General features: G+C 31.6%; 11 non-coding genes across 11 annotated transcripts; all 11 read left to right on the top strand.

Annotated features, from left to right (window-relative positions):
• Positions 1 to 173: 173 nt before the first annotated feature.
• Positions 174 to 246, top strand: TRNAT-CGU (transfer RNA threonine (anticodon CGU)). Its single transcript has one exon. It is a non-coding gene; the product is annotated as a tRNA-Thr (tRNA).
• A 946-nt stretch (positions 247 to 1,192) lies between these two features.
• On the top strand, positions 1,193 to 1,265 carry TRNAT-CGU (transfer RNA threonine (anticodon CGU)). Its single transcript has one exon. It is a non-coding gene; the product is annotated as a tRNA-Thr (tRNA).
• Positions 1,266 to 2,213: 948 nt separating this feature from the next.
• TRNAT-CGU (transfer RNA threonine (anticodon CGU)) lies at positions 2,214 to 2,286 on the top strand. Its single transcript has one exon. It is a non-coding gene; the product is annotated as a tRNA-Thr (tRNA).
• Positions 2,287 to 3,740: 1,454 nt separating this feature from the next.
• TRNAT-AGU (transfer RNA threonine (anticodon AGU)) lies at positions 3,741 to 3,814 on the top strand. The gene has a single exon. It is a non-coding gene; the product is annotated as a tRNA-Thr (tRNA).
• A 438-nt stretch (positions 3,815 to 4,252) lies between these two features.
• Positions 4,253 to 4,325, top strand: TRNAT-CGU (transfer RNA threonine (anticodon CGU)). The gene has a single exon. It is a non-coding gene; the product is annotated as a tRNA-Thr (tRNA).
• Positions 4,326 to 5,414: 1,089 nt separating this feature from the next.
• On the top strand, positions 5,415 to 5,487 carry TRNAT-CGU (transfer RNA threonine (anticodon CGU)). The gene has a single exon. It is a non-coding gene; the product is annotated as a tRNA-Thr (tRNA).
• Positions 5,488 to 8,473: 2,986 nt separating this feature from the next.
• On the top strand, positions 8,474 to 8,546 carry TRNAT-CGU (transfer RNA threonine (anticodon CGU)). The gene has a single exon. It is a non-coding gene; the product is annotated as a tRNA-Thr (tRNA).
• Positions 8,547 to 13,057: 4,511 nt separating this feature from the next.
• Positions 13,058 to 13,131, top strand: TRNAT-AGU (transfer RNA threonine (anticodon AGU)). The gene has a single exon. It is a non-coding gene; the product is annotated as a tRNA-Thr (tRNA).
• A 439-nt stretch (positions 13,132 to 13,570) lies between these two features.
• Positions 13,571 to 13,643, top strand: TRNAT-CGU (transfer RNA threonine (anticodon CGU)). Its single transcript has one exon. It is a non-coding gene; the product is annotated as a tRNA-Thr (tRNA).
• Positions 13,644 to 17,134: 3,491 nt separating this feature from the next.
• TRNAT-AGU (transfer RNA threonine (anticodon AGU)) lies at positions 17,135 to 17,208 on the top strand. Its single transcript has one exon. It is a non-coding gene; the product is annotated as a tRNA-Thr (tRNA).
• Positions 17,209 to 18,666: 1,458 nt separating this feature from the next.
• Positions 18,667 to 18,739, top strand: TRNAT-CGU (transfer RNA threonine (anticodon CGU)). The gene has a single exon. It is a non-coding gene; the product is annotated as a tRNA-Thr (tRNA).
• The last annotated feature ends 126 nt before the right edge of the window (positions 18,740 to 18,865 follow it).

Below are 18,865 nucleotides of genomic sequence, written 5' to 3'. Positions count from 1 at the left end.
ATATGGGATTGAGTTTAAAATGTGTTCTTTTGTAATACAACATAGCTATTCTTGTTTACAGATTAGGAATCCTTGCTTGTTTAACATTAGAATACATATTAAGACACTTTAACACAGGCACAGAATTTGATCACCAATACTAAATTAATGATCCCTTCTGTATCACTAAAATAGGTGCTGTGGCTAAGTGGTTAAAGCGCCTGTCTCGTAAACAGGAAATCCTGAGTTCAAATCTCAGCAGCACCTTATTATTGGTCCTTACATGTAAAAATAATTTTCATCACGCAAATGTTTAATACATTTTAAAAAGAAAAGTGTTGTTCTGTGAACATTAGAATGGGTCATCTTAAATTGAAAAACAAAAAAACGTGGTATTGTGAAGATTTTCAAAGTAATGCTTTGAATGAAAAAGGGAAAAAAGAGTGACAAAGAGCAAAATAGAGATAAAAAATCCTTCTAGATTTGAATTCAAGTAATGCATTCTTAAAGAAGGCATAATTAAAACATTTATGAACAGGATAAGCAATATATCAATGAGGTGTTTATGAATAGGATCAGTATCCTCGTCTAAACTATTTGAGTAGTGCGTTTTCTGAACTGAGAAATGATTATGAAAGTGAAAAACTCAGGTTTCTCTTGAACACCATATGGCAAACTGTTCCTTAAAGCATTTTCAAGAGGGTGCTGTGGCTTAGCTGGTTAAAGCGCCTATCTAGTAGACAGGAGATCCTGAGTTCAAATCTCAGCAGTGCCTTGCTTTCCTCATTCTTAAATAAAAAATTATTTTCATTAAGTCGTCCTGCGATTCAATTAAATTAGAAAAGTCTGATTTATCTTTCGGTTGAACAGATCATCTTAAACCTAATAAAAACTGAAAGTGTTTTCAATATTATAGTAACAATACTGTGATTGCAAAATCAAAAAGGTATTTCAATGAGCAAGAGGCAGATGAAATATGACCCTAGATTTGAGCAATATTGATGAATATATGTAAAACACTTATTTATAAACTATTCAAAATATGGGATTGAGTTTAAAATGTGTTCTTTTTTAATACAACATAGCTATTCTTGTTTACAGATTAGGAATCCTTGCTTGTTTAACATTAGAATACATATTAAGACACTTTAACACAGGCACAGAAGTTGATCACCAATACTAAATTAATGATCCCTTCTGTATCACTAAAATAGGTGCTGTGGCTAAGTGGTTAAAGCGCCTGTCTCGTAAACAGGAAATCCTGAGTTCAAATCTCAGCAGCACCTTATTATTGGTCCTTACATGTAAAAATAATTTTCATCACGCAAATGTTTAATACATTTTAAAAAGAATAGTGTTGTTCTGTGAACATTAGAATGGGTCATCTTAAATTGAAAAACAAAAAAACGTGGTATTGTGAAGATTTTCAAAGTAATGCTTTGAAAGAAAAAGGGAAAAAAGAGTGACAAAGAGCAAAATAGAGATAAAAAATCATACTAGATTTGAATTCAAGTAATGCATTCTTAAAGAAGGCATAATTAAAACATTTATGAACAGGATAAGCAATATATCAATGAGGTGTTTATGAATAGGATCAGTATACTCGTCTAAAGTAGTTGAGTAGAGCGTTTTCTGAACTGAGAAATGATTATGAAAGTGAAAAACTCAGGTTTCTCTTGAACACCATATGGCAAACTGTTCCTTAAAGCATTTTCAAGAGGGTGCTGTGGCTTAGCTGGTTAAAGCGCCTGTCTAGTAAACAGAAGATCCTGAGTTCAAATCTCAGCATTGCCTTGCTTTCCTCATTCTTAAATAAAAAACTATTTTCATTAATTCGTCCTGCGATTCAATTAAATTAGAAAAGTCTGATTTATCTTTCGGTTGAACAGATCATCTTAAACCTAATAATAACTGAAAGTGTTTTCAATATTATAGTAACAATACTGTGATTGCAAAAATCAAAATGGTATTTCAATGAGCAAGAGGCAGATGAAATATAACCCTAGATTTGAGCAATATTGAAGAATATATGTAAAACACTTATTTATGAACTATTCAAAATATGGGATTGAGTTTAACATGTGTTCTTTTGTAATACAACATAGCTATTCTTGTTTACAGATTAGGAATCCTTGCTTGTTTAACATTAGAATACATATTAAGACACTTTAACACAGGCACAGAATTTGATCACCAATACTAAATTAATGATCCCTTCTGTATCACTAAAATAGGGTGCTGTGGCTAAGTGGTTAAAGCACCTGTCTCGTAAACAGGAAATCCTGAGTTCAAATCTCAGCAGCACCTTATTATTGGTCCTTACATGTAAAAATAATTTTCATCACGCAAATGTTTAATACATTTTAAAAAGAAAAGTGTTGTTCTGTGAAATTTAGAATGGGTCATCTTAAATTGAAAAACAAAAAAACGTGGTATTGTGAAGATTTTCAAAGTAATGCTTTGAATGAAAAAGGGAAAAAAGAGTGACAAAGAGCAAAATAGAGATAAAAAATCATTCTAGAGTTGAATTCAAGTAATGCATTCTTAAAGAAGGCATAATTAAAACATTTATGAACAGGATAAGCAATATATCAATGAGGTGTTTATGAATAGGATCAGTATCCTCGTCTAAACTATTTGAGTAGTGCATTTTCTGAACTGAGAAATGATTATGAAAGTGAAAAACTCAGGTTTCTCTTGAACACCATATGGCAAACTGTTCCTTAAAGCATTTTCAAGAGGGTGCTGTGGCTTAGCTGGTTAAAGCGCCTGTCTAGTAAATAGGAGATCCTGAGTTCAAATCTCAGCAGTTCCTTGCTTTCCTCATTCTTAAATAAAAAAAATATTTTCATTAAGTCGTCCTGCGATTCAATTAAATTAGAAAAGTCTGATTTATCTTTCGGTTGAACAGATCATCTTAAACCTAATAAAAGCTGAAAGTGTTTTCAATATTATAGTAACAATACTGTGATTGCAAAATTAAAAAGGTATTTCAATGAGCAAGAGGCAGATGAAATATGACACTAGATTTGAGCAATATTGATGAATATATTTAAAACACTTATTTATAAACTATTCAAAATATGGGATTGAGTTTAAAATGTGTTCTTTTTTAATACAACATAGCTATTCTTGTTTACAGATTAGGAATCCTTGCTTGTTTAACATTAGAATACATATTAAGACACTTTAACACAGGCACAGAATTTGATCACCAATACTAAATTAATGATCCCTTCTGTATCACTAAAATAGGTTCTGTGGCTAAGTGGTTAAAGCACCTGTCTCGTAAATAGGAAATCCTGAGTTCAAATCTCAGCAGCACCTTATTATTGGTCCTTACATGTAAAAATAATTTTCATCACGCAAATGTTTAATACATTTTAAAAAGAAAAGTGCTGTTCTGTGAACATTAGAATGGGTCATCTTAAATTGAAAAACTAAAAAACATGGTATTGTGAAGATTTTCAAAGTAATGCTTTGAATGAAAAACGGAACAAAGAGTGACAAAGAGCAAAATAGAGATGAAAAATCATTCTAGAGTTGAAATCAAGTAATGCATTCTTAAAGAAGGCATAATTAAAACATTTATGAACAGGATAAGCAATATATCAATGAGGTGTTTATCAATAGGATCAGTATCCTCGTCTAAAGTAGTTGAGTAGAGCGTTTTCTGAACTGAGAAATGATTATGAAAGTGAAAAACTCAGGAGTCTCTTGAACACCATATGGCAAACTGTTCCTTAAAGCATTTCCAAGAGGGTGCTGTGGCTTAGCTGGTTAAAGCGCCTGTCTAGTAAACAGGAGATCCTGAGTTCAAATCTCAGCAGTGCCTTGCTTTCCTAATTCTTAAATAAAAAACTATTTTCATTAATTTGTCCTGCGATTCAATTAAATTAGAAAAGTCTGATTTATCTTTCGGTTGAACAGATCATCTTAAACCTAATAAAAACTGAAATTGTTTTCAATATTATAGTAACAATACTGTGATTGCAAAATCAAAAAGGTATTTCAATGAGCAAGAGGCAGATGAAATATAACCCTAGATTTGAGCAATATTGATGAATATATGTAAAACACTTATTTATGAACTATTCAAAATATGGGATTGAGTTTAAAATGTGTTCTTTTTTAATACAACATAGCTATTCTTGTTTACAGATTAGGAATCCTTGCTTGTTTAACATTAGAATACAAATTAAGACACTTTAACACAGGCATAGAATTTGATCACCAATACTAAATTAATGATCCCTTCTATATATCTAAAGTAGGTGCTGTGGCTAAGTGGTTAAAGCGCCTGTCTCGTAAACAGGAAATCCTGAGTTCAAATCTCAGCAGCACCTTATTATTGGTCCTTACATGTAAAAATAATTTTCATCACGCAAATGTTTAATACATTTTAAAAAGAAAAGTGTTGTTCTGTGAACATTAGAATGGGTCATCTTAAATTGAAAAACAAAAAAACGTGGTTTTGTGAAGATGTTCAAAGTAATGTTTTGAATGCAAAAGGGAAAAAAGAGTGACAAAGAGCAAAATAGAGATAAAAAATCATTCTAGAGTTGAATTCAAGTAATGCATTCTTAAAGAAGGCATAATTAAAACATTTATGAACAGGATAAGCAATATATCAATGAGGTGCTTACCAATAGGATCAGTATCCTCGTCTAAACTATTTGAGTAGTGCGTTTTCTGAACTGAGAAATGATTATGAAAGTGAAAAACTCATGTTTCTCTTGAACACCATATGGCAAACTGTTCCTTAAAACTTTTTCAAGAGGGTGCTGTGGCTTAGCTGGTTAACCCCTTCCACGCGGCGCCGATTCCCGCCCAGTGCTGACCGTTTCTTGCGCGGGCGTGGTCATGACGGAACTGTTCCGTCATGAGCACAGCTCAACCGACGCTCATGACGGAACCGTTCCGTCATGAGCACCGAAGGGGTTAAAGCGCCTGTCTAGTAAACAGGAGATCCTGAGTTCAAATCTCAGCAGTGCCTTGCTTTCCTCATTCTTATATAAAAAACTATTTTCATTAAGTCGTCCTGCGATTCAATTCAATTAGAAAAGTCTGATTTATCTTTCAGTTGAACAGATCATCTTAAACCTAATAAAAACTGAAAGTGTTTTCAATATTATAGTAACAATACTGTGATTGCAAAAATCAAAAAGGTATTTCAATGAGCAAGAGGCAGATGAAATATAACCCTAGATTTGAGCAATATTGATGAATATATGTAAAACACTTATTTATGAACTATTCAAAATATGGGATTGAGTTTAAAATGTGTTCTTTTGTAATACAACATAGCTATTCTTGTTTACAGATTAGGAATCCTTGCTTGTTTAACATTAGAATACATATTAAGACACTTTAACACAGGCACAGAATTTGATCACCAATACTAAATTAATGATCCCTTCTGTATCACTAAAATAGGTGCAGTGGCTAAGTGGTTAAAGCGCCTGTCTCGTAAACAGGAAATCCTGAGTTCAAATCTCAGCAGCACCTTATTATTGGTCCTTACATGTAAAAATAATTTTCATCAAGCAAATGTTAAATACATTTTAAAAAGAAAAGTATTGTTCTGTGAACATTAGAATGGGTCATCTTAAATTGAAAAACAAAAAAACTTGGTTTTGTGAAGATTTTCAAAGTAATGTTTTGAATGAAAAAGGGAAAAAAGAGTGACAAAGAGCAAAATAGAGATAAAAAATCATTCTAGAGTTGAATTCAAGTAATGCATTCTTAAAGAAGGCATGATTAAAACATTTATGAACAAGATAAGCAATATATCAATGAGGTGTTTATGAATAGGATCAGTATCCTCGTCTAAAGTAGTTGAGTAGAGCGTTTTCTGAACTGAGAAATGATTATGAAAGTGAAAAACTAAGGATTCTCTTGAACAACATATGGCAAACTGTTCCTTAAAGCATTTTTAAGAGGGTGCTGTGACTTAGCTGGTTAAAGCGCCTGTCTAGTATACAGGAGATCCTGAGTTCAAATCTCAGCAGTGCCTTGCTTTCCTCATTCTTATATAAAAAACTATTTTCATTAAGTCATCCTGCGATTCAATTCAATTAGAAAAGTCTGATTTATCTTTCAGTTGAACAGATCATCTTAAACCTAATAAAAACTGAAAGTGTTTTCAATATTATAGTAACAATACTGTGATTGCAAAATCAAAAAGCTATTTCAATGAGCAAGAGGCAGATGAAATATAACCCCAGATTTTAGCAATATTGATGAATATATGTAAAACACTTATTTATGAACTATTCAAAATATGGGATTGAGTTTAAAATGTGTTCTTTTGTAATACAACATAGCTATTCTTGTTTACAGATTAGGAATCCTTGCTTGTTTAATATTAGAATACATATTAAGACACTTTAACACAGGCACAGAATTTGATCACCAATACTAAATTAATGATCCATTCTGTATCACTAAAATAGGTGCTGTTGCTAAGTGGTTAAAGCGCCTGTCTCGTAAACAGGAAATCCTGAGTTCAAATGTCAGCAGCACCTTATTATCGGTCCTTACATGTAAAAATAATTTTCATCACGCAAATGTTTAATGCGTTTTAAAAAGAAAAGTATTGTTCTGTGAACATTAGAATGGGTCATCTTAAATTGAAAAACAAAAAAACGTGGTGTTGTGAAGATTTTCAAAGTAATGTTTTGAATGAAAAAGGGAAAAAAGAGTGACAAAGAGCAAAATAGAGATAAAAAATTATTCTAGAGTTGAATTCAAGTAATGCATTCTTAAAGAAGGCATAATTAAAACATTTATGAACAGGATAAGCAATATATCAATGAGGTGTTTATGAATAGGATCAGTATCCTCGTCTAAAGTAGTTGAGTAGAGCGTTTTCTGAACTGAGAAATGATTATGAAAGTGAAAAACTCAGGATTCTCTTGAACACCATATGGCAAACTGTTCCTTAAAGCATTTTCAAGAGGGTGCTGTGGCTTAGCTAGTTAAAGCGCCTGTCTAGTAAACAGGAGATCCTGAGTTCAAATCTCAGCAGTGCCTTGCTTTCCTCATTCTTATATAAAAAACTATTTTCATTAAGTCGTCCTGCGATTCAATTCAATTAGAAAAGTCTGATTTATCTTTCGGTTGAACAGATCATCTTAAACCTAATAAAAACTGAAAGTGTTTTCAATATTATAGTAACAATACTGTGATTGCAAAAATCAAAAATGTATTTCAATGAGCAAGAGGCAGATGAAATATAACCCTAGATTTGAGCAATATTGATGAATATATGTAAAACACTTATTTATGAGCTATTCAAAATATGGGATTGAGTTTAAAATGTGTTCTTTTGTAATACAACATAGCTATTCTTGTTTACAGATTAGGAATCCTTGCTTGTTTAACATTAGAATACATATTAAGACACTTTAACACAGGCACAGAATTTGATCACCAATACTATATTAATGATCCCTTTTGTATCACTAAACTAGGTGCTGTGGCAAAGTGGTTAATGTGCCTGGCTCATAAACAGGAAATCCTGAGTTCAAATCTCAGCAGCACCTTATTATTGGTCCTTACATGTAAAAATAATTTTCAGCACGCAAATGTTTAATACATTTTAAAAAGAAAAGTGTTGTTCTGTGAACATTAGAATGGGTCATCTTAAATTGAAAAACAAAAAAACGTGGTATTGTGAAGATTTTCAAAGTAATGCTTTGAATGAAAAAGGGAAAAAAGAGTGACAAAGAGCAAAATAGAGATAAAAAATTATTCTAGAGTTGAATTCAAGTAATGCATTCTTAAAGAAGGCATAATTAAAACATTTATGAACAGGATAAGCAATATATCAATGAGGTGTTTATGAATAGGATCAGTAGCCTTGTCTAAACTATTTGAGTAGTGCGTTTTCTGAACTGAGAAATGATTATGAAAGTGAAAAACTCAGGTTTCTCTTGAACACCATATGGCAAACTGTTCCTTAAAGCATTTTCAAGAGGGTGCTGTGGCTTAGCTGGTTAAAGCGCCTGTCTAGTAAACAGGAGATCCTAAATTCAAATCTCAGCAGTGCCTTGCTTTCCTCATTCTTAAATAAAAAATTATTTTTATTAAGTCGTCCTGCGATTCAATTAAATTAGAAAAGTCTGATTTATCTTTCGGTTGAACAGATCATCTTAAACCTAATAATAACTGAAAGTGTTTTCAATATTATAGTAACAATACTGTGATTGCAAAAATCAAAAAGGTATTTCAATGAGCAAGAGGCAGATTAAATATAACCCTAGATTTGAGCAATATTGATGAATATATGTAAAACACTTATTTATGAACTATTCAAAATATGGGATTGAGTTTAAAATGTGTTCTTTTGTAATACAACATAGCTATTCTTGTTTACAGATTAGGAATCCTTGCTTGTTTAACATTAGAATACATATTAAGACACTTTAACACAGGCACAGAATTTGATTACCAATACTAAATTAATGATCCCTTCTGTATCACTAAAATAGGTGCTGTGGCTAAGTGGTTAAAGCGCCTGTCTCGTAAACAGGAAATCCTGAGTTTAAATCTCAGCAGCACCTCATTATTGGTCCTTACATGTAAAAATAATTTTCATCACGCAAATGTTTAATACATTTTAAAAAGAAAAGTGTTGTTCTGTGAACATTAGAATGGGTCATCTTAAATTGTAAAACTAACAAACGTGGTATTGTGAAGATTTTCAAAGTAATGCTTTGAATAAAAAAGGGAAAAAAGAGTGACAAAGAGCAAAATAGAGATAAAAAATCATTCTAGAGTTGAAATCAAGTAATGCATTCTTAAAGAAGGCATAATTAAAACATTTATGAACAGGATAAGCAATATATCAATGAGGTGTTTATCAATAGGATCAGTATCCTCGTCTAAAATAGTTGAGTAGAGCGTTTTCTGAACTGAGAAATGATTATGAAAGTGAAAAACTCAGGATTCTCTTGAACACCATATGGCAAACTGTTCCTTAAAGCATTTTCAAGAGGGTGCTGTGGCTTAGCTGGTTAAAGTGCTTGTCTAGTAAACAGAAGATCCTGAGTTCAAATCTCAGCAGTGCCTTGCTTTCCTCATTCTTAAATAAAAAACTATTTTCATTAATTCGTCCTGCGATTCAATTAAATTAGAAAAGTCTGATTTATCTTTCGGTTGAACAGATCATCTTAAACCTAATAAAAACTGAAAGTGTTTTCAATATTATAGTAACAATACTGGGATTGCAAAATCAAAAAGGTATTTCAATGAGCAAGAGGCAGATGAAATATAACCCTAGATTTGAGCAATATTGATGAATATATGTAAAACACTTATTTATGAACTATTCAAAATATGGGATTGAGTTTAAAATGTGTTCTTTTGTAATACAACATAGCTATTCTTGTTTACAGATTAGGAATCCTTGCTTGTTTAACATTAGAATATATATTAAGACACTTTAACACAGGCACAGAATTTGATCACCAATACTAAATTAATGATCCCTTCTGTATCACTAAAATAGGTGCAGTGGCTAAGTGGTTAAAGCGCCTGTCTCGTAAACAAAAAATCCTGAGTTCAAATCTCAGCAGCACCTTATTATTGGTCCTTACATGTAAAAATAATTTTCATCCCGCAAATGTTAAATACATTTTAAAAAGAAAAGTATTGTTCTGTGAACATTAGAATGGGTCATCTTAAATTGAAAAACAAAAAAACGTGGTTTTGTGAAGATTTTCAAAGTAATGTTTTGAATGAAAAGGGGAAAAAAGAGTGACAAAGAGCAAAATAGAGATAAAAAATCATTCTAGAGTTGAATTCAAGTAATGCATTCTTAAAGAAGGCATGATTAAAACATTTATGAACAAGATAAGCAATATATCAATGAGGTGTTTATGAATAGGATCAGTATCCTCGTCTAAAGTAGTTGAGTAGAGCGTTTTCTGAACTGAGAAATGATTATGAAAGTGAAAAACTCAGGATTCTCTTGAACACCATATGGCAAACTGTTCCTTAAAGCATTTTCAAGAGGGTGCTGTGACTTAGCTGGTTAAAGCGCCTGTCTAGTAAACAGGAGATCCTGAGTTCAAATCTCAGCAGTGCCTTGCTTTCCTCATTCTTATATAAAAAACTATTTTCATTAAGTCATCCTGCGATTCAATTCAATTAGAAAAGTCTGATTTATCTTTCAGTTGAACAGATCATCTTAAACCTAATAAAAACTGAAAGTGTTTTCAATATTATAGTAACAATACTGTGATTGCAAAATCAAAAAGCTATTTCAATGAGCAAGAGGCAGATGAAATATAACCCCAGATTTGAGCAATATTGATGAATATATGTAAAACACTTATTTATGAACTATTCAAAATATGGGATTGAGTTTAAAATGTGTTCTTTTGTAATACAACATAGCTATTCTTGTTTACAGATTAGGAATCCTTGCTTGTTTAACATTAGAATACATATTAAGACACTTTAACACAGGCACATAATTTGATCACCAATACTAAATTAATGATCCCTTCTGTATCACTAAAACAGGTGCTGTGGCAAAGTGGTTAAAGTGCCTGTCTCGTAAACAGGAAATCCCGAGTTCAAATCTCAGCAGCACCTTATTATTGGTCCTTACATGTAAAAATAATTTTCATCACGCAAATGTTTAATGCGTTTTAAAAAGAAAAGTATTGTTCTGTGAACATTAGAATGGGTCATCTTAAATTGAAAAACAAAAAAACGTGGTGTTGTGAAGATTTTCAAAGTAATGTTTTGAATGAAAAAGGGAAAAAAGAGTGACAAAGAGCAAAATAGAGATAAAAAATCATTCTAGAGTTGAATTCAAGTAATGCATTCTTAAAGAAGGCATGATTAAAACATTTATGAACAAGATAAGCAATATATCAATGAGGTGTTTATGAATAGGATCAGTATCCTCGTCTAAAGTAGTTGAGTAGAGCGTTTTCTGAACTGAGAAATGATTATGAAAGTGAAAAACTCAGGATTCTCTTGAACACCATATGACAAACTGTTCCTTAAAGCATTTTCAAGAGGGTGCTGTGGCTTAGCTAGTTAAAGTGCCTGTCTAGTAAACAGGAGATCCTGAGTTAAAATCTCAGCAGTGCCTTGCTTTCCTCATTCTTATATAAAAAACTATTTTCATTAAGTCGTCCTGCGATTCAATTCAATTAGAAAAGTCTGATTTATCTTTCGGTTGAACAGATCATCTTAAACCAAATAAAAACTGAAAGTGTTTTCAATATTATAGTAACAATACTGTGATTGCAAAATCAAAAAGCTATTTCAATGAGCAAGAGGCAGATGAAATATAACCCCAGATTTGAGAAATATTGATGAATATATGTAAAACACTTATTTATGAACTATTCAAAATATGGGATTGAGTTTAAAATGTGTTCTTTTGTAATACAACATAGCTATTCTTGTTTACAGATTAGGAATCCTTGCTTGTTTAACATTAGAATACATATTAAGACACTTTAACACAGGCACATAATTTGATCACCAATACTAAATTAATGATCCCTTCTGTATCACTAAAACAGGTGCTGTGGCAAAGTGGTTAAAGTGCCTGTCTCGTAAACAGGAAATCCTGAGTTCAAATCTCAGCAGCACCTTATTATTGGTCCTTACATGTAAAAATAATTTTCATCACGCAAATGTTTAATGCGTTTTAAAAAGAAAAGTATTGTTCTGTGAACATTAGAATGGGTCATCTTAAATTGAAAAACAAAAAAACGTGGTGTTGTGAAGATTTTCAAAGTAATGTTTTGAATGAAAAAGGGAAAAAAGAGTGACAAAGCGCAAAATAGAGATAAAAAATCATTCTAGAGTTGAAATCAAGTAATGCATTCTTAAAGAAGGCATAATTAAAACATTTATGAACAGGATAAGCAATATATCAATGAGGTGTTTATCAATAGGATCAGTATCCTCGTCTAAAGTAGTTGAGTAGAGCGTTTTCTGAACTGAGAAATGATTATGAAAGTGAAAAACTCAGGATTCTCTTGAACACCATATGGCGAACTGTTCCTTAAAGCATTTTCAAGAGGGTTCTGTGGCTTAGCTTGTTAAAGCGCCTGTCTAGTAAACAGGAGATCCTGAGTTCAAATCTCAGCAGTACCTTTCTTTCCTCATTCTTAAATAAAAAACTATTTTCATTAAGTCGTCCTGCGATTCAATTCAATTAGAAAAGTTCGATTTATCTTTTGGTTGAACAGATCATCTTAAACCTAATAAAAACTGAAAGTGTTTTCAATATTATAGTAACAATACTGTGATTGCAAAAATCAAAAAGGTATTTCAATGAGCAAGAGGCAGATGAAATATAACCCTAGATTTGAGCAATATTGATGAATATATGTAAAACACTTATTTATGAACTATTCAAAATATGGGATTGAGTTTAAAATGTGTTATTTTGTAATACAACATAGCTATTCTTGTTTACAGATTAGGAATCCTTGCTTGTTTAACATTAGAATACATATTAAGACACTTTAACACAGGCACAGAATTTGATCACCAATACTATATTAATGATCCCTTTTGTATCACTAAACTAGGTGCTGTGGCAAAGTGGTTAATGTGCCTGGCTCGTAAACAGGAAATCCTGAGTTCAAATCTCAGCAGCACCTTATTATTGGTCCTTACATGTAAAAATAATTTTCAGCACGCAAATGTTTAATACATTTTAAAAAGAAAAGTGTTGTTCTGTGAACATTAGAATGGGTCATCTTAAATTGAAAAACAAAAAAACGTGGTATTGTGAAGATTTTCAAAGTAATGCTTTGAATGAAAAAGGGAAAAAAGAGTGACAAAGAGCAAAATAGAGATAAAAAATTATTCTAGAGTTGAATTCAAGTAATGCATTCTTAAAGAAGGCATAATTAAAACATTTATGAACAGGATAAGCAATATATCAATGAGGTGTTTATGAATAGGATCAGTAGCCTTGTCTAAACTATTTGAGTAGTGCGTTTTCTGAACTGAGAAATGATTATGAAAGTGAAAAACTCAGGTTTCTCTTGAACACCATATGACAAACTGTTCCTTAAAGCATTTTCAAGAGGGTGCTGTGGCTTAGCTGGTTAAAGCGCCTGTCTAGTAAACAGGAGATCCTGAGTTCAAATCTCAGCAGTGCCTTGCTTTCCTCATTCTTAAATAAAAAACTATTTTCATTAATTCGTCCTGCGATTCAATTAAATTAGAAAAGTCTGATTTATCTTTCGGTTGAACAGATCATCTTAAACCTAATAATAACTGAAAGTGTTTTCAATATTATAGTAACAATACTGTGATTGCAAAAATCAAAAAGGTATTTCAATGAGCAAGAGGCAGATGAAATATAACCCTAGATTTGAGCAATATTGATGAATATATGTAAAACACTTATTTATGAACTATTCAAAATATGGGATTGAGTTTAAAATGTGTTCTTTTGTAATACAACATAGCTATTCTTGTTTACAGATTAGGAATCCTTGCTTGTTTAACATTAGAATACATATTAAGACACTTTAACACAGGCACAGAATTTGATTACCAATACTAAATTAATGATCCCTTCTGTATCACTAAAATAGGTGCTGTGGCTAAGTGGTTAAAGCGCCTGTCTCGTAAACAGGAAATCCTGAGTTTAAATCTCAGCAGCACCTTATTATTGGTCCTTACATGTAAAAATAATTTTCATCACGCAAATGTTTAATACATTTTAAAAAGAAAAGTGTTGTTCTGTGAACATTAGAATGGGTCATCTTAAATTGTAAAACTAACAAACGTGGTATTGTGAAGATTTTCAAAGTAATGCTTTGAATAAAAAAGGGAAAAAAGAGTGACAAAGAGCAAAATAGAGATAAAAAATCATTCAAGAGTTGAAATCAAGTAATGCATTCTTAAAGAAGGCATAATTAAAACATTTATGAACAGGATAAGCAATATATCAATGAGGTGTTTATCAATAGGATCAGTATCCTCGTCTAAAATAGTTGAGTAGAGCGCTTTCTGAACTGAGAAATGATTATGAAAGTGAAAAACTCAGGATTCTCTTGAACACCATATGGCAAACTGTTCCTTAAAGCATTTTCAAGAGGGTGCTGTGGCTTAGCTGGTTAAAGTGCTTGTCTAGTAAACAGGAGATCCTGAGTTCAAATCTCAGCAGTGCCTTGCTTTCCTCATTCTTAAATAAAAAACTATTTTCATTAATTCGTCCTGCGATTCAATTAAATTAGAAAAGTCTGATTTATCTTTCGGTTGAACAGATCATCTTAAACCTAATAAAAACTGAAAGTGTTTTCAATATTATAGTAACAATACTGGGATTGCAAAATCAAAAAGGTATTTCAATGAGCAAGAGGCAGATGAAATATAACCATAGATTTGAGCAATATTGATGAATATATGTAAAACACTTATTTATGAACTATTCAAAATCTGGGATTGAGTTTAAAATGTGTTCTTTTGTAATACAACATAGCTATTCTTGTTTACAGATTAGGAATCCTTGCTTGTTTAACATTAGAATATATATTAAGACACTTTAACACAGGCACAGAATTTGATCACCAATACTAAATTAATGATCCCTTCTGTATCACTAAAATAGGTGCAGTGGCTAAGTGGTTAAAGCGCCTGTCTCGTAAACAAAAAATCCTGAGTTCAAATCTCAGCAGCACCTTATTATTGGTCCTTACATGTAAAAATAATTTTCATCCCGCAAATGTTAAATACATTTTAAAAAGAAAAGTATTGTTCTGTGAACATTAGAATGGGTCATCTTAAATTGAAAAACAAAAAAACGTGGTTTTGTGAAGATTTTCAAAGTAATATTTTGAATGAAAAAGGGAAAAAAGAGTGACAAAGAGCAAAATAGAGATAAAAAATCATTCTAGAGTTGAATTCAAGTAATGCATTCTTAAAGAAGGCATGATTAAAACATTTATGAACAAGATAAGCAATATATCAATGAGGTGTTTATGAATAGGATCAGTATCCTCGTCTAAAGTAGTTGAGTAGAGCGTTTTCTGAACTGAGAAATGATTATGAAAGTGAAAAACTCAGGATTCTCTTGAACACCATATGGCAAACTGTTCCTTAAAGGATTTTCAAGAGGGTGCTGTGACTTAGCTGGTTAAAGCGCCTGTCTAGTAAACAGGAGATCCTGAGTTCAAATCTCAGCAGTGCCTTGCTTTCCTCATTCTTATATAAAAAACTATTTTCATTAAGTCATCCTGCGATTCAATTCAATTACAAAAGTCTGATTTATCTTTCAGTTGAACAGATCATCTTAAACCTAATAAAAACTGAAAGTGTTTTCAATATTATAGTAACAATACTGTGATTGCAAAATCAAAAAGCTATTTCAATGAGCAAGAGGCAGATGAAATATAACCCCAGATTTGAGCAATATTGATGAATATATGTAAAACACTTATTTATGAACTATTCAAAATATGGGATTGAGTTTAAAATGTGTTCTTTTGTAATACAACATAGCTATTCTTGTTTACAGATTAGGAATCCTTGCTTGTTTAACATTAGAATACATATTAAGACACTTTAACACAGGCACATAATTTGATCACCAATACTAAATTAATGATCCCTTCTGTATCACTAAAACAGGTGCTGTGGCAAAGTGGTTAAAGTGCCTGTCTCGTAAACAGGAAATCCCGAGTTCAAATCTCAGCAGCACATTATTATTGGTCCTTACATGTAAAAATAATTTTCATCACGCAAATGTTTAATGCGTTTTAAAAAGAAAAGTATTGTTCTGTGAACATTAGAATGGGTCATCTTAAATTGAAAAACAAAAAAACGTGGTGTTGTGAAGATTTTCAAAGTAATGTTTTGAATGAAAAAGGGAAAAAAGAGTGACAAAGAGCAAAATAGAGATAAAAAATCATTCTAGAGTTGAATTCAAGTAATGCATTCTTAAAGAAGGCATGATTAAAACATTTATGAACAAGATAAGCAATATATCAATGAGGTGTTTATGAATAGGATCAGTATCCTCGTCTAAAGTAGTTGAGTAGAGCGTTTTCTGAACTGAGAAATGATTATGAAAGTGAAAAACTCAGGATTCTCTTGAACACCATATGACAAACTGTTCCTTAAAGCATTTTCAAGAGGGTGCTGTGGCTTAGCTAGTTAAAGTGCCTGTCTAGTAAACAGGAGATCCTGAGTTAAAATCTCAGCAGTGCCTGGCTTTCCTCATTCTTATATAAAAAACTATTTTCATTAAGTCGTCCTGCGATTCAATTCAATTAGAAACGTCTGATTTATCTTTCGGTTGAACAGATCATCTTAAACCAAATAAAAACTGAAAGTGTTTTCAATATTATAGTAACAATACTGTGATTGCAAAATCAAAAAGCTATTTCAATGAGCAAGAGGCAGATGAAATATAACCCCAGATTTGAGAAATATTGATGAATATATGTAAAACACTTATTTATGAACTATTCAAAATATGGGATTGAGTTTAAAATGTGTTCTTTTGTAATACAACATAGCTATTCTTGTTTACAGATTAGGAATCCTTGCTTGTTTAACATTAGAATACATATTAAGACACTTTAACACAGGCACATAATTTGATCACCCATACTAAATTAATGATCCCTTCTGTATCACTAAAACAGGTGCTCTGGCAAAGTGGTTAAAGTGCCTGTCTCGTAAACAGGAAATCCTGAGTTCAAATCTCAGCAGCACCTTATTATTGGTCCTTACATGTAAAAATAATTTTCATCACGCAAATGTTTAATGCGTTTTAAAAAGAAAAGTATTGTTCTGTGAACATTAGAATGGGTCATCTTAAATTGAAAAACAAAAAAACGTGGTGTTGTGAAGATTTTCAAAGTAATGTTTTGAATGAAAAAGGGAAAAAAGAGTGACAAAGCGCAAAATAGAGATAAAAAATCATTCTAGAGTTGAAATCAAGTAATGCATTCTTAAAGAAGGCATAATTAAAACATTTATGAACAGGATAAGCAATATATCAATGAGGTGTTTATCAATAGGATCAGTATCCTCGTCTAAAGTAGTTGAGTAGAGCGTTTTCTGAACTGAGAAATGATTATGAAAGTGAAAAACTCAGGATTCTCTTGAACACCTTATGGCGAACTGTTCCTTAAAGCATTTTCAAGAGGGTGCTGTGGCTTAGCTGGTTAAAGCGCCTGTCTAGTAAACAGGAGATCCTGAGTTCAAATCTCAGCAGTACCTTTCTTTCCTCATTCTTAAATAAAAAACTATTTTCATTAAGTCGTCCTGCGATTCAATTCAATTAGAAAAGTTCGATTTATCTTTTGGTTGAACAGATCATCTTAAACCTAATAAAAACTGAAAGTGTTTTCAATATTATAGTAACAATACTGTGATTGCAAAAATCAAAAAGGTATTTCAATGAGCAAGAGGCAGATGAAATATAACCCTAGATTTGAGCAATATTGATGAATATATGTAAAACACTTATTTATGAACTATTCAAAATATGGGATTGAGTTTAAAATGTGTTATTTTGTAATACAATATAGCTATTCTTGTTTACAGATTAGGAATCCTTGCTTGTTTAACATTAGAATACATATTAAGACACTTTAACACAGGCACAGAATTTGATCACCAATACTATATTAATGATCCCTTTTGTATCACTAAACTAGGTGCTGTGGCAAAGTGGTTAAAGTGCCTGGCTCGTAAACAGGAAATCCTGAATTCAAATCTCAGCAGCACCTTATTATTGGTCCTTACATGTAAAAATAATTTTCAGCACGCAAATGTTTAATACATTTTAAAAAGAAAAGTATTGTTCTGTGAACATTAGAATGGGTCATCTTAAATTGAAAAACAAAAAAACGTGGTTTTGTGAAGATTTTCAAAGTAATGTTTTGAATGAAAAAGGGAAAAAAGAGTGACAAAGAGCAAAATAGAGATAAAAAATCATTCTAGAGTTGAATTCAAGTAATGCATTCTTAAAGAAGGCATGATTAAAACATTTATGAACAAGATAAGCAATATATCAATGAGGTGTTTATGAATAGGATCAGTATCCTCGTCTAAAGTAGTTGAGTAGAGCGTTTTCTGAACTGAGAAATGATTATGAAAGTGAAAAACTAAGGATTCTCTTGAACACCATATGGCAAACTGTTCCTTAAAGCATTTTCAAGAGGGTGCTGTGACTTAGCTGGTTAAAGCGCCTGTCTAGTAAACAGGAGATCCTGAGTTAAAATCTCAGCAGTGCCTTGCTTTCCTCATTCTTATATAAAAAAATATTTTCATTAAGTCATCCTGCGATTCAATTCAATTAGAAAAGTCTGATTTATCTTTCAGTTGAACAGATCATCTTAAACCTAATAAAAACTGAAAGTGTTTTCAATATTATAGTAACAATACTGTGATTGCAAAATCAAAAACCTATTTCAATGAGCAAGAGGCAGATGAAATATAACCCCAGATTTGAGCAATATTGATGAATATATGTAAAACACTTATTTATGAACTATTCAAAATATGGGATTGAGTTTAAAATGTGTTCTTTTGTAATACAACATAGATATTCTTGTTTACAGATTAGGAATCCTTGCTTGTTTAACATTAGAATACATATTAAGACACTTTAACACAGGCACAGAAGTTGATCACCAATACTAAATTAATGATCCCTTCTGTATCACTAAAATAGGTGCTGTGGCTAAGTGGTTAAAGCGCCTGTCTCGTAAACAGGAAATCCTGAGTTCAAATCTCAGCAGCACCTTATTATTGGTCCTTACATGTAAAAATAATTTTCATCACGCAAATGTTTAATACATTTTAAAAAGAAAAGTGTTGTTCTGTGAACATTAGAATGGGTCATCTTAAATTGAAAAACAAAAAAACGTGG

Source organism: Triturus cristatus, chromosome 8 (genome assembly GCF_964204655.1).
Source record: "Triturus cristatus chromosome 8, aTriCri1.1, whole genome shotgun sequence".
In the NCBI taxonomy this organism is placed as follows: Eukaryota; Metazoa; Chordata; class Amphibia; order Caudata; family Salamandridae; genus Triturus; species Triturus cristatus.
This window is presented reverse-complemented; position numbering and strand designations above follow the sequence as displayed.